Source organism: Apis cerana, linkage group LG10 (genome assembly GCF_029169275.1).
Source record: "Apis cerana isolate GH-2021 linkage group LG10, AcerK_1.0, whole genome shotgun sequence".
Lineage (NCBI taxonomy): Eukaryota > Metazoa > Arthropoda > Insecta > Hymenoptera > Apidae > Apis > Apis cerana.
The window spans coordinates 8,214,927-8,230,718 of NC_083861.1; the positions used below are offsets into that span (position 1 = coordinate 8,214,927).

The window sequence follows — 15,792 nt, forward strand, 5'->3', positions numbered from 1 at the left end:
ATTACAGTATTGGTGGATCCGTTCGCGGATCGAGGGACCCACCGGTAGTTCGATACACGAATAAAGATCGAGATCGGAATCTCCGACACCAGGAAACCGTTCGTTCCATTCGAATCGATGCCTTCCTTTGCCTATCTCCCACGAAATCTAACCGGCCAATCAACCCGAATCCTCGTAAATCGCCGAGGGACGCACGAAATTGCGTTATTTTCGTTTTATAAATCGCCCGTCAATCGAGCGCAATAATACGTCGTGAAACCGTCGATATACGGGATCGAAAAGTGAAATTTCGCGAAAATGATTTAATAATGTACCAACCTGGATCCTCTTCCCTTTTACAAAATATGAAAATATAAAGTATAAGATAAAAAAAATCGAACGAAAGAATAATAACTCGCCTTCTTTTTTAATATAGACGATGGATTATTATTATCACAATCTTTCGCAACTTCTTGAAAACAAATACGTTTCGATTTACGTTCTTGATTACGCGATTGGTAATTTCAGTTTACGCGGATTACAAAGAAAAATTTCAACGACACTTGATCGTTGACGATCAAGCTAATATCCTCTCTCTCTCTCTCTCGTCTGCTTATGCTTCTCTGACCTCGCCTCTCCTTCGCAACGTCGAAAAGCGGAGCCTGCGGCGACAGCGCGGGAACCTCACGACCGTCTGATAAATTTACGTCCAATGAGTTTAAAGCGCATTAGCGCGCGATAAATTTCGTCCTTTGCCTTTGCAAGTCCCGCGGGCGATGAGCGGCAAGATCGTCTACCCAGCTATGCTCCGTGATCCATATTTTCCCCTGTCCCCCGATTATTCCGAGACGAGACCCTCCTTTCTTCTTCCGACAATTCTTAATTTTCTACGTGCCGTTCTAATTATCCTTTTCAAGAATATCGGGACGAAAAAAACGAAGAATCATCGATTATCAATATTTTTCAAAGATAGAAGGGAGATTTAAAAATTTATTCGTTATTTCTATATTTCTCTCCTGCAATTCCCCATACAATTTTTAACTATTCTCGTCCAGATGGAACACGACAATAAGTATAATAATATAAATATAATTTTGTAGAAGAATAAAAGTCGAAGAAGGAGCCGAATACCTCTCCCATTATACAATTTTCGATTCGAAAAATATTCCTCTCTAATTTCGAATAATAATCCAAAGTTAAGGGGACGAGGCGAGGTTTCTCGATTCTCGTAAATCGATACCGGCTCGGCAGTAAAGAGAGGACGAGAGCGCTGGCCACGCGAAAGTTAGTTTAACCGCTCCCCCCTTCCGAGAAGATTTACCTTAGAACGTAAAGCGCTCGCGATAATTTTATTTCGCCGAGCGTGTAAACCCGTTCCCCGTGTCCTGCCCGTGTGCGTGTAAATCGCGCGTGTATCGCTCCGTGGCGGGCATATAATATGCAACGCGGACACGTGCATCCTGCTCCTCGTGGGAGATAGTGTAGGAGGAGGAGGGGGAATAAGAGGAAGAAAGCGCGAAGGAAACCGAGAAAATGAGCGTGCACGACGACCTGTACGAAACCTCCACGGAAATTAAGAGAAGGGAGGGTGAAAATAAAAAATACTATCAGCTAAAGCGGAGTAGGAGTCTCTTTAAGAACAGAATTTTGATTTTCTCGTCTCTGTCCGCCCTATCATAAAGCCATTATATGTATATATATATATATATAGTATGCGACACGTGTCCTCGCAAAAAGAAGAAAAGGAAGAAAAAGAAGGAGGAGGAGCGTGGAAAATGGGAGGGAAAACGAGCGATACGAATGAATAATACTAGCGGCGAGGAAAACACCGCGAGGAAAGGCACAGTTGGGTTGGAGAAGGGATTAAGATACGGAACGAAAAAGAAAAGAAAAAAGAACGGATGGGAACGAAGAAGGGAGAGTAATGCGCACGAAAGGGTTGGAAATCGATGGGTGGAAGGGGATAGAGTTAACAGCGTGTATTTAACAACACTGGGTTTTTTAGCCTGAGGAAGGAAGAGGAGAGAGGAGATGAGAGAGGAAGAACGAGAGAGGACATTCGCCCTTCGCGAATGTTTAAGAAATACGCGTGTACACGTTGTGCGTACGAGCGAGGGCGTACGAGCCTGTGATTAGGGCCCGGGCTGGGCCCCTCGGGGCCTTACAAACCGCCCACTACACCGTGGCCAGACGAGAAAAGAAGAGTGGAGAGGAACGGGTTGCCTGGAACATCTTTGCGGGACCGCGTGGGAACGTATCGGCTCGTCTATCATCTTAAACCTCCCTCGCGTTTCTCTCCCTTCAGGCCTAACCTGGGATAACCAACCAACCCTCTCTAACCGCGCATAGCGCACAGGGTGATTATAAAGTACTTATCGCGCCACGGCATCGTGTTACCGTCGATGCTCCATCCGGATTTGCCCTATTGCGTTTCGCGTCCTCGATCCTTTATCATCCAGGATCCAATGGAATTGTAATTTTAATCCGTCCTCGTTTTTTCCCAACTCTCGATGTATAGACGCGAAATCTCGAATGCAAGGCGTTCTTCCGGATTACGTATAAAGACGTATGAATTAAAATATTCTGTCGTTGGGTTTTCGATCGTTGGATAACGTGGATGCTATTCAATCGTTTACACTCGTGACGAGGAGAGGAGAGAAAGAAGAGAGAAAAATTATACGAAGGAATGGTCGATGCGATTCTTTAATCGATTAACGCATCAATTTTCCCGATCTTTTCCTTTTAAACAGATCCTGTTTTCCACCACGTCACGCGTTAAAAACTTTCAGTTGAACTCGCTGAACGAGCACGAGGAAAAAAAGGAGGGGACAAATGAAACGGAACGTTATCTCGATCCAACTGTCGTTTTTTTCCCCCCTACGCTTTTGAACTAATTACCACTGCACGACTTTGGTACATTTTCAATGGAGAATATCCTCCTGTCGGATACTTTCAGACTCGGCTATTCTTCCCTCGAATCGGAGCAAAGAGGCACGAGTCTGATGAAAACGGCCGCAACGTGAGAGGAACGAAACACGGCCGCGTACGTGTATAATCAAGGGAAACGAGATAGATAGAGAGAGGGAAAAAAGGGAGAAAAAGAGGGGGGAGAGTATCGTGCATCGATGCGTGAGGCGGGCAGTAAAGCGGTGGTTCGTGTGCGTGTTGTACACGACCCGGCGTCGATGATGACGTCGTGGTGATGTTACGCTGCTATTACTTAGCATCCCCCGGGCGGGGGATCGAGGGAGAGAGAGCGTGGGTCACGGAAAGGTTCCGAAACCGATGGGGGAGGGGGGAGAAACGAGCGAGAACTACGAGAATTATCGACCGAGACCCGTTCTTTGGATCTTCGCTACACCTCCTCGACTTGCAAGTTCGAAGAGAATTCTTTTCTGAATTCTGAAATGGAATTCCACTCCGAAACATAGCGATTCCGATCGTAACGAGACGAAGAAGGAAATGAAACTGGCCGATTCGATTCCTAGGAGGATCGGGCTCAGTTTCCGGAGGGAGTCCCCGGACGTGGACGTGGAAGGAGAGGGTCGATTAGTCGGGGCAATAGTCCGTGGGATTAAAAGTTGGCAGGCGACGAGCAATTTGTATTCCGTGAGCGGAGTGATCGCCGCGACGGGGCAAGAATCTTGGCGCCGTCTCGGGCACGCACAGGCTCAAGGACACCCGTTAGATCGCGACCGTGCATCTCTTCCGTGGCCACGGGACCTCTCGAGTGGTTCCCTTGCCCGGAACCAGGGATGGCGAAAAAAGCTTAATTAAAATTCCAGTCTTGCTAAGTCTGCTCGTGGAAAACGTCGACGAGGCGGGAAGAGGAAGTCTCCTGCTCCGCCGACTCGGTGACGTCTCGAGAAAACGCGGAAATAAATAAGCCGTGGCGCGCTCGGAATATTTCAAAGACCGTCCTGTGTTCCCGACGTGCTCGCAGGCCGAGCTTTATTCGGCGAGAACGCGCCCCCTCGTCTTCGAGAGCCTCGTCAACGACCCAACCACTCTTTCATTAAGTACGCGCGACTCAAACGTGCGTGAACGAAGCTGCCAGCCACGCGGTGACGTTCTTTAATCCTCCACGTCGATGTCGGCTTCCCCTCTCCTTTTGTCTTTTACTCCCGCGCCTCAGGGGAGGGGAACGAGGGGCAGGGGACTGGTGGAGGACGACTCTGCGTTAATAAACGCGTGAACTCGCGCGCGTTGGAGGGGATCCTCCGTCCAAGAGCAAATCGTCGTTATCGATCGGATGAGACAACATCGAAGAGACGATTCTATGATCGAATTGTAATTGATGAATAATGAAGGGATGTGAAAGGAATCCTCGAGCCATCTTATTCGCTTTAATCTTTGGAGAGAGGACGCGATAAAAAGGAAGGAGCAAGAAGTTAATATCCCGAGAACCCGATCGTCGTCGAACAAAGAGCAACGGAGCGTGAGATAAGCCCCGCGCGAGAAGTAGTCGGTATAAGATGACACGTCGATCGAGATTTCGTCTGCACAGGCCGCCACGAACAGCCGCCACCCTCCGCAACAGGTGTCACCGTGGCCGGTGGACCGTTAAAAAATAGAAAACCGCTGACCAGACGGACGACTTTCCATCGATGCTCGAAAAATCCCGCGGCGATCAATCGGGCAGAAAATATTTTAAGCCGCGGAATCGGTTCGCCTCCCTCGGCGGCGAACTCCTCCATCCTCCTCCGTAGATCGATCGCTCTCCCCCTCTCTTTCCCTCCTCTCCCCCTCCCGACCGAAAATGAACACGGATCCACCGAAAAATCGTACGACCCAACCCGTTCGGTGTCCAGCGATCGTATTTTATAACGTAAACGTGGCGTGAGTTGACCAACATCTGGAGGATTTAAAAAACCCGTCCGTAAATCACGCGGGGAGACGCTTACCTCGCGCTCCGAAATTTCGCAACGGAATTACGCATTAGCCCGGATGGCTAACTGGAATTTTTTTCTTTTCCTTCTTTTTTTCTTTTTTCTTCCTCGAGAGGATATTCAATCACAGCTTCATTACGAGAAAATTATTATCTTCTATCTTTTCCAGTTTTCTAATTTTTCCCTCCCTTATTACTTACGTTATTCCAGTCCTTCTTTTATTATTATTATTTCGTACGAAGATGAACGAGAAAGTAAGTCAAGTTCGTCTAATTTTAAAGACATCTTGATTAAAGTTAATGCTTCTGTTCCGAATATTTCTTTCCGTTTTCGATCGTTGAAATAAACGGGAATAATTGAGGCTAATCTCTTTCATATTTTCGAGCGAAGTACAAAAAGAAACCAACCTCGAACGCGGAGCTCTCTTTCTCCTCCTGTTCTAATAAGAGCGCGACCATTTTTTTCGACCCATTGTGCATCGTCAAATTTGAGAAATCAATGCGGGAGAAGGGAAGGAAGGGAAATGGGCGCCGTAAAAGGAGAGGCTATCGAGGCTCCCTCCATTTTTGGATCCGGCTGCCGCGAAGCCGGCCCGATGTCGCGCGAGGGAAGAGGTCCAATCCGTCTTTCACGACCACGCATCCAACCTCCTCCTCCCCTCCTCCCGTTCCCCGTGCAAGAATAATCGAAAAGGAAGAATATCCCTTGAACCTTGATGAACTCCGCGGACAGCAGAGTCTCCGCGAATAATTATTATCGGACGGTCGGTAAATTTGGCGAGTCGGCTACCCGCCGTGAAAACCTGAAACTGAACGCCAATATGGCTGACCCGGTACGGCGAATTTTTCGATATATCCTCCAGCAGTTGGCGTGCTGCTTCGCGCCCTTCTCGCAACCGTGACCCCTTCTCGACCCGCGTTCGCCGATGTACCATATAATTAGAGGGTCAGGCCGGTGGTGAGCCCCCCTCCCTCCCAAACTCGGCGCTCCCACATCGAAAACATCACCCGCGGCTCGCGGAACAACCTTGGCCTTCGTTCGAGCGAAGAAAGGGGAGGGAAGAGACGAGACGAGGGGGGAGAACCGAACGGGAAGAGATAGACGGCCCGGGGAGATCTTTTATCGTTAATTTATCCATCCGAGATTTCACTTAATTCTTTAATGAACGAGTATCGAGGGGAGGGACGCACGCACTCCTCGAGGAGGGAAAAAGATGGACGGAGCCGTATTGTTCCAGGCCTCGTGGTACGTGTATCATGAACCGTTCGCGTTAATTCGTCGGAGGCTAATTTCGCCGTGGCATCGCGATAATAAATTACGACGGAACTGTCGGTGGAACTGGAGGATCAGAGATCGCTCTTCTTCTCTCTTTCAACGATAATCGAGATCGAGATCGTTACTCGTCCGATGTTCATGAAGAGGGATTAAGGAAAGCGACGATGAAAATTCTTGTATTCCTCCAAATTTCTTGGAAGTTGTGGAAATCGCTTCTTTCGCGGGGAGAAGGAATAATAATTGACGGTGCAAGTAGAAATTATTCGAAATATTCAATTCCGCTCTTTCGTTCCTTTCTCGAAACTTTCTAATCAGCATCGATCTTCGAGCATTGTCGGTGTCGGATTCGACGCCACGCTCGTCTTTTCGAGGCTGCGACCTTTCCTGACTCTCGCTCGGTGACGATCGAAAAGATCGGTATACGGTGGAGGACACACGCGACGATTGCGTGGCGCGAGTCTAGACTAATTAAATCTCGATGTTTCACGGTGTCAGCCAGTCGCACTGGACAATCACGATCTGTCGAGCGATAAGCCTCGAGCAGAAGGGATTAAGGAAACACGCTCGACTCGGTGTCTTGGAACGACCGGGAGATCCCCTTTTCCCGTCCACCGAACAAGAACAATTCGAATCAACGATAATTAACTCTCCCTTCTCACATTTCGAAAAAAAATTTCACTCGAAAAAGTAATCTCACATTACTTCTTCTCGTTACTCATCGTTATCGATCCGTAATAACTTTCGGTCAAGTTGTTCCAACTATCGAGAAAAAGAAAATCTGTGGAAACTGTTGAATTCAACCGAGTAAACGCGATTGAAAATTCTCTAGAATCGAGGAGACAACGACGAATGGAAGAAAGAACGGAGGGAAGAATGGAGGAGCTGGTTCGTGCTACCGCGAACTTTGCAACTCGCCTTGAAAACGACGATGCCACGACGATAACGATATACGTATGGAGGGTCCGGCTAGCTAAACGTCCACCGCTATCTCTTTCCCCGAGCCGAAAGGATGCGAGCGCATCCTGGTACGCGGGAACGGGATGGTTTCCTCCGATGGCCACCGCGGACTCGGAGAAAAGGGATGGAAAAGGAAGAGGAGGAGGGGGAAGAGAGACGGTGCCTATTTACCAGCCCCATATTTACACGCGTACACACACAGGAAAGAGTCTCAACGTACGGCCCTCTCTTTACCGGCTAATCTCTCATCTTAGATCGGCGCACGAACCTTAGACTCTCGCTCGCAATTATCGCACAACGCCGATATTCGGCTTCAAAGGGGGTATTCCGTGGAAGGACGAAGAGGCTTTCGAACAGCCTCCCGTTCCGCGGCGAAAAGCGAGTTACACGTTGCAACGATCTCAACGATTCTGCTGCTCCTACGTACCAATTGAAACGCCTCGAATCGGTGATTGAGAACCCGGCCAAGGATCGAGCGATGCAACGTGTTATTCCGTTTCAACTCGGTTTTGAAAGGATTACAGGCTGTAATCTCGGACGGGGCCGAGAATCGTTAAGTTTCGTCGATTAAGGCATCCGTGAGCTGTCACCTTAGATCCAGAGATAGGGAGACGTTTGTTTTTTTCTTTCCTTCTCTCTCTTTCTCTCTCTCTCTGTTTCGATTGGACACGAAACAGGACGTCTTAATGGAGTTTCACGAGTTTTTCTTCGAGGTTCGAAGGAAGGTGAAACACAGGGAGGCGATACTTCTCTGGCGGCTTTGTAAAAAATAAGGAGGACGAGGAGGGAGCGGAGAGGCGGAGGGAAAAGGAGGGCGGAGAGAATTATCGGTGTAATTTGTACCGCTTCCTCGGCCGGCAGAGGGCCGAGCCGTAAAGTAACTTCGACCGTTTGGAACGTGACGTATCGCGGCGGGAAGTTTCAAGGAGCGCGGGAACCCGGGTTGATAAACTCGCGTTTGGACGATCGTGGAACGAGCGGGAAACGCGGGAGGAGCCGGCAAGAGAGAGGCCGCTCGAGAACGACGGACGTCGCTTTATTTATCTGGGACGATGGATCTCTAACGAGCCGTTGTTCCCTTCGAAACAGCTCTCCTCCCTTCAAAAATTAATCCGCGTCCTCGATTCTGCGAAGAGAGGGAAAAAGAAAGGAAAAGGAAGGAAGGAGGAATAATCGAAACGAATTTTTGGCATCGAGGGCACGCGTTTCCCAAAGAAACGGGGAGGAATTATCGCCGGTACACCACTCGTCCAATTACGTCTAATTGCCCTGGAGCAGCGTTCAACCGCGCACCACCAATAGCCGGAGTTAACGAGTCGAGCGTAAATTTCAATTCTGACCCCGTCTCCGGCCACATTTTACACATCCCCCATCCCCTTCTCCTCGCGGAGGAACGCGCGGCCTTAAAACCGACAACCCCCACGGCGTACACACACGCGTGCGTGGTGCACGTGCACCGTCCTCGCGCCCGTACAACCATCCTCCCCCCGTCCCGTACTCGCTAATCTACCATCTTAGATCCTTAACTGCATTTGCATTCGAGACACGGCGATGTAACGCCGACAATTACGAGACACCAGAATTACCGCGCCGCGATTGTAGTAATTATCACCGTGTACCGTGGGGGCAGCGGGGGGTGGGCCAATGATTTGTCCGTTTTCGGCAACCGGACATTTGCATACGCCGACTCGTTCCCCTTCGCCTCCGTTTCGTTCGTTGCCCTCGACTCGCCTGCCTCGACGCTTCAACTCCCACGCTGATAAGCCCGCTCCTTCGAGGAACCTCCGAGGAGGAGGAGGCCGATTTAATCGAAACGATGGGGAAAAATCGGGATCGCTACCCCCTAACGCGCAACCGGCCGATTACCGTTCGTGTAATTCGGCTATTTGTATTGTAGGGTATGCAAATGGACGGATGGTAGGGAGAACACCGAATTCCAATAGTCGTGAATCGGGGCTCGAACGAGCCAGCCGCGTCGATACGCGAATTAACATATCTCGCGAGTTTCGAATTTTAATTTTCTTTTTTTTTTTAATCCTTCCATTATCCTCGTTAACGTTATTTCGATACTGTTATGCGTATATATATATATATGTAACCGGTTTCGATTCACGGGTAAGTTGAAAGATTCGTAGGGGGATAGAATAAGGACACCCTGTATCGTGTCGCGATGCGAACGCCTGTGCCGGTCTATGAGGCACGAAAGGACAAGGTTAACATAGAAAGGGGTGGCCGTGGCTATTGTATTGTAATACCGTTTAAACTCGGCCAGGTAATAGGGCGTGCTTACAAGTATTTAGAATGTAACGGGTGTCCCGATCGCGGGAGTCGCACGGGCTCCACGCATTCCCCTACAAGCGTAATCTGCCGTGAATCTCTCCTTCTGCCAGAGCATGCCTTATACCGAATAAAGGAGCGACCGGTAACAAAGTAGAAAAGCAACGGGGGCTGGATAGCTAGCCGCGTGCTCGCATCCCATTATACATATTGTTGCGCCGATCCCCATTATACCGGGTGAGAGTTTTCAGTTAGAAGAATCGTGCACAAGAAATTCGATTGAAATCCCTCCCCCAGCTTCAAATTTAAAGTAAGACGAGTAATCGTTCCCAATATCATCCCAACTAGAAGAAAACCGTTACGAATTGCACTTATGACGGAACGATTGAAAAGTGCAAATGACGAGATACGTTCAATTCGAGTCGGAATTTCGAATAACCGTGGCGTTGGGGGGAAATAACGAGGCGTAACGTCCGTTCCAAGCTTGGAACTCCGAGCTCCATAAATCCTCCCCGTGTCTCCGAATTACCGTAACCGTCTAAAACGAGCGTTTACTTTCTCAGATTGCTCAATTTCGCGGAAACCTTTCATTAGGCGGCGAGCGATCACATCCTTCAACCCCCTCTCGCTTGATGCTCGTCAAGATATACGCAGCGCCTCGTCAAAATTAATCCCGTCGCCCCGATTATCCGAACGGGAATCCGGACGGCTGCGAGACGAGCCTTATTCCTCGCTCTCCCCCTCCTTGGACGCGGAAGTAATTTCTTTAGCGCGTGTACAGGGTGTCCCCCGTGGATCAGACACGAGCTTTATTTTTCAATTCGAATTCCGCTCGTAAATACGAAATTAATCGCGATTATTAACAGTGTTATCCACAGATTGGCGCTTATTTGACTACGAAAGATATTCCACTACTGAATTGTCATGAAAGAGATATAAAAATGGTTTATTTAAAACTTTAAAGTGTTTTATACGAAGCTGAGGTCGGGACAATTTGGATGAAATTAAGGAAGGAATTTTAGTTCGAACTGGAGGACCTCGGCGATGAAACGATGGAAACGAACGACGCGATTATTCTTTCGAGTCGCATTTTACTAAAATATCGATTGGCTGGTAAGCTTGAAGGAGATTCGAGACACGCGAGGCAGTCAACGTAATTGCGGAAAGCACAGTTATGATTATTCGAGAAAGATGAAACGCTGGAAGTACGAATCGAGGAGAGAAGGATTTCGAATCGATAACTCGGACGGCAAAGATTAGGAGATAACTCGAGGGCACGATAACGATGATTAACAAGGAGCATCGTGAATTTCAAATGATGACGATGATTCATGAGGGAGGAAGCTTCACCGTTTCTGCGTGTGACGATCCATTTGCAAACGCAGGAAGAACTATATTAACAGTACGTATCCTGTCGTGGTTGGATCGTCGTCGATGTCGGCTAGGTCAATGGAAAAATCGTGCGAATCTGCGACGTCGCGTGAACTAGGCTCCCGTTACGTTCCACGGGAGGGAAGCAAGGATGGTTTTCCATCGCGGGGATGGAAGAGAGAAAAGGGAACGATTAAAATTCTCCGACTGGAAGATCGAAGCGAGGAACGATAACAAGTTTCAAACGCGTCGCGCGTGAAAACCATAGGATTCGCGCGATCCCACGGGAGACCTGGTAATGTTCGCAAAAAGCCAGCCTCGCTTCCTCTTAGAGAAAAATATCTTAAGTTTCGCCTCGGCGTCGGTGTTTGATCCCGTTAAAGGCCGGTTTCCTACTCGGCGATCGTTTTAAAACGAACTCGAAATCGTCGCCGATGACGATTTTACACGATGGATGGATGTTTCGAAAGACTGGAGATATTTATAGAAATAATAAGGGATAAAATTCGTTACGCTCGAAGCGAATCTTTAAAATTTCTTCAAAAATTTTTCTTTTTCCTCGTTGATAAAAAGGATCGATCAAGTTACGAAGAAGAGTTTAAAACCTCGCTTCGGAAAGAATTAATGGGTTATCGACGAACCTTCGAAATTTCCTCTCCGCCACTTTATCCATCGTCTCGACGTTTAAAGTAACACAAGATCGGAACGATGCAAAAATCAAATCGCACAAATCGATCTTCGACGAAGATGTACGCGCGGAACGAGGAACTGGTCTCTGGAATACAGAGGGAAGAAGAAACGGATCGTAAATCGGGTTCGAACGAATGGGATTCCATCGGTTTTCCTTCGGCGAGCATCGCGCGTTAATTGTGACGGATTAGAAATTCAAATGACAGGCGTTACGGGGGGTAAAATCGGGGGTAAATGAGTTCCGGCGAAAAATGCGTGTGAGACGGTTGTAGCGTGGTGGAAAACCGATATCCTTCCGTGGTTGAATATAAGTCATGAATTAAAGATCAGTCGGAAAGGGATTCTAATTAGCCGGTACACGCGGAACCGGGATTCCTGGCCGCACCGTGAAAACGTATCGGTTTAATTGGAAAGAAGTTAAGCGTCTTTCGGCGATCCGTCTCCAAGGCTCGAGCTGTTTCGAGGTATAACGAGAAACTCTCCATCCAAATGGGTCCAGAGAGCTCTAATTACCGACTCGTTCGAGCTTTGTCAGGAAAAAAGAGAGAAAATTTTGAAAAATCTTCCTCCACGTTCTTCGAACTTCGTATAATTATATCCTCCGATATCCTGATAATTTGGATGGATATTCGACCAATTCTTGATACGTGACGCGTTTCATTCAGAAGAGTGAAAAGGATCAGCGGCTGCGCCTCCAATCCATCGCCATTCTATCGATTCTATCCTAACGTCATTCGCTCCAATTCTCAATCAAACAAAATATATATACACACATCGCATGTTAAATAAAACCCGTGGAAAATGCGAAGAAAGATGAGGCGGGAGCAATTACCGTTATCATCGGCCGATTCGCAGCTTCTTTGCGCGAGGGCGGCATAAATGTGGCCGGAGATGTTCGTTAACGATCGAGATTCTCGATGCAAATCTCCTCGTTCCAAGAGGAAGAGGCTGGGACGTTTATTACGCGAGCAAAGGTGACACCAGAATGGGCCGCGACTTCTTGCCACACCGTCTCCACGCGGTCTGTTTCCATGAAAGGATTAGGGACGCGTCGACGCGTCCCGCTTTTTGCCGCAGCGTGGAAATATCGCGCTCGAAGAGGAACCGTTTTCGCGGCTATCGCCGCTCGATTGCTCGACTCAACGGCCTCGTCGTCCCCCCGACCCTTAACGTTCCCTCCACGCGGTAAAACTCATCAAAGCGACCGAACCCGTTCCCCTAACGAACACACGTTCGACGCGTCGTCCAACGTTTCGCTTCGCGGTTCTCGCACGTGCTGGGAATACGACTCTCTCTTACCGAAAGAAACATCCCTTCCTGCTAATCTTCTCCTACCTCGTTCGTCGCCTCGTTACGTTGTATACGACAAATAATCGTTTCGAATAACGTTTCCGTGAGGACCGAAAACGTCGGGGAGATGGAACCGTGAATTGGGCAATGCTCGTTAAAGCGAGACGAGCAAATAGGAATCCCCCTTAGAAGAAACGTATCCGATTAATTCTCTCCGCGATTAATCGTCGACTACATAAATATCGTTAGAACTCGCGGTGAACTCCGACGGTCGCGAATCCCGGGAGAAAAACGGAGGAAAGGGAGGGTAGGAAACTCACGTGGAACACGTAACGAAGAGGAAGAGTACGGTCGTTGCGCAAGTTTTTGCCCCCGCGCCGGTATCGGCTCGTTTTTGCGCCAATCGACGAATTACACGATTCTATTAAAGATAGTAGTAGTGGCAGTCACGGTAGTACTCTCGTCCTCTCCTCTTCCGTTGCATCGATTCGTTTCCCCCTTCTTGACAACCAAGAGGGGGAGAAGGAGGAGGAGGTGGACGTTTCGTGACCGTTCACCGGCAATCTGTACCGGGTTTCACGGTCATGGGGTCTTATCTTTTCTTAAACGCCTCCTTTCTCCTCCCGCGAAACGCCGCCGGGTATCTAGTTTCGTACTACTTGGAGACTACGTTTAGCCTTGGCGAGTGTAACCGAGATGATACGTAAAGATAGGTGGTAAATTGCGGACGGGACGATTACGGCCCGATCGTCCCCTTCTCATTGATGGACGCGGCTCGTTAATCAATAACACGGTGTAATGGGACGCGTGAACGAGATGAAAACTTTACGCGAAACGGACGCGTGTTAACGAGGATTAATTTTCGTGGCATCGATTCGCGCCCCCTATTCGATGGAATTTTTGATCAAATACGTGAAATATCTTTGGAAATAATTGATTTTTTACTCGATGTTATTAACGAAGCCGTGATGACGATATATAATGTATATACGAAAATATTTAAAACGTTGAAGATTTTTAAGTTATATTCATTCAATTATCTAATATCATCGATCGTGTTTTCTTCTTTTTCTTTTTCTTTATCGTGCATTAACTCCTTCTTCGGGACCGTATAGCCAGGTTTCCGAGGCTGAACAACCCGATAAACGCTAACATGGTTTTTTTACGAGATGTTTCCTATCCTCGAATTAATCAGAGACGGACGGGAAGATTAAACTTGCGCACAGCCTGAACCACTTAAGGAATCTCACGATACCGAAACCGTTCTTAGAAACCGTGGCGTTGAATTACCCGGCCGGGGATAGGATTGTTACTCCCCAGGAGGAGCTGCGAGTCACGTTGCCCTTTCATCAACGGAACAGAAAAATAGAGGAATCCTCCGTTGAAGTGAAACGAAATAACGAAACGACAATGGCCAATTAAAAACTGCGCGTGACTCTGTGACCAAAGTGGACGCGAAAATACTTCGAACAACTCGTGTCCTAGAATCTCGAGGACCTTAAGAGGGGTGAGGGAGATTATGAAACTAGAACACAATCGTCTGATATCGTAGAACGAAGAAAAAGAAAGATGGAGAATTCTTCTTAGCGAGAAACCCGCCGAGAGGTCGGGGTGTCGAGGACAGCCAATATCCTCGACGGAACAAGAAACCACCCCTTCGCGGGGGTGGCTCGATTTCCACTTACATTTCTCGTAAACCAATAACGTCACGTTTCGACTTTATCCCTTCGATGCCCTTTAATTTCCTCCTACGCAGCGTCGTTACGCCGTCGATCGCGACGGAATTCGATCGAATATAGAGGGGGAAGTAAGAGAGGCGAGTATAAGAAAGAATAAGGGAGAGAGGGGGGAGAGTTTGGGTAGATATCGAGGATGGAAAAACGCAGCGACACGGAAGGGATTCAAATGAACTGGAAATCGAGAAGGCGCGGTGGTGGTCTCGAATATTTCTCTCGTTTCTCGAGAAACTGTCGATTTCCTCTGCCCATCCTTCTTCATCTCTCTCTCTCTCTCTCTCTCTCTGCCTTCCTCTTTTTCCAGCTCTTTCACGAGTCGGAAAGAAGGAAAATCCAGCGATAATTAATCGAACCTTATTCCACGATACTCGAGGAGAGCCACGCGAAGAAGGTACTCGACGTCGGCTAATTGATCGCGATCCGTTGCTCTCTGATTGATCGCTTAATCGACCGAGGAAAAAAGAGGGGAGAGCCGAGGGTGGAGGAAAAAAGTTGGAACACGTTAAGAGCTCGAAAGGTAAGTCCTCGACCGTTGAAGAAGGCGCGCGCGATTCCGTTTCGTCTATATATATATATATATACATTGCGGATCTTTGTTTAGGAGTTCGATGAACGTGCGCCAGGAGGAAAAGGTGGAGTGCGCGGCGGAGCAGAATAATTATTCCGGCTTTTCGACGTCCCGCCTCGATTATTGACAAGCAGTAATTTCCGTTATCGTCTATTAATTAGACCGCGCCTCGCGTCGATTTCCCCCCTCCATTTGTCGTTATTTCTGTCGGCAAATATATACGTGTTGAAGCGTGTGTCAACAAACGATAATAACGTTCCAGATTGTTTTACAAATTCGAAATTAACGTTAATTCCCCGAACGAGAGGGAAGTACACCGGGAATAATTCAATTTGCCCTAGTATAATAGAAATTTTCGAATGGGGTGGGGACTCGAAAAGGGATCGGTAGACAGGGGCGACGCGATTGAAAATGCTAAACTTGTCGGGAAGATTAATTCGTTTAGAAAGTCGGGCGGGAGAAATTTGGGATGCGAGGTCGATCGATGAGTCGTTAAACGCGAGAACAAGAAGCCACCGGCGGCATAACAATGCGATTTCGAGTTTCGAGTTATTAGATTCGAGAAGGGGGACGATGCGAGACGATCCGTTGATGCGTTGTGCAAATTGTGCGTGAGCTAGGATCAAATTGGGCCGATCGAGTATAATTTTCCACATCGGATGAGATCGGATCGTTAATTCTTCATCGGCGAGGAAGAAGAATCGGAAAATTAATTATCCGATGAAAATCTGCCGTGTCTGGAGGATTTTTTCTCTCTCTC

The 15,792-nt window shown here is 48.1% G+C and overlaps 1 protein-coding gene across 3 annotated transcripts in view; it reads right to left on the reverse strand.

The window, feature by feature from the left end:
• The window catches only part of LOC107993608 (unconventional myosin-IXb), a 75,366-nt gene that overhangs the window by 54,610 nt on the left and 4,964 nt on the right, over nucleotides 1-15,792 (reverse strand). The window lies entirely within an intron of this gene.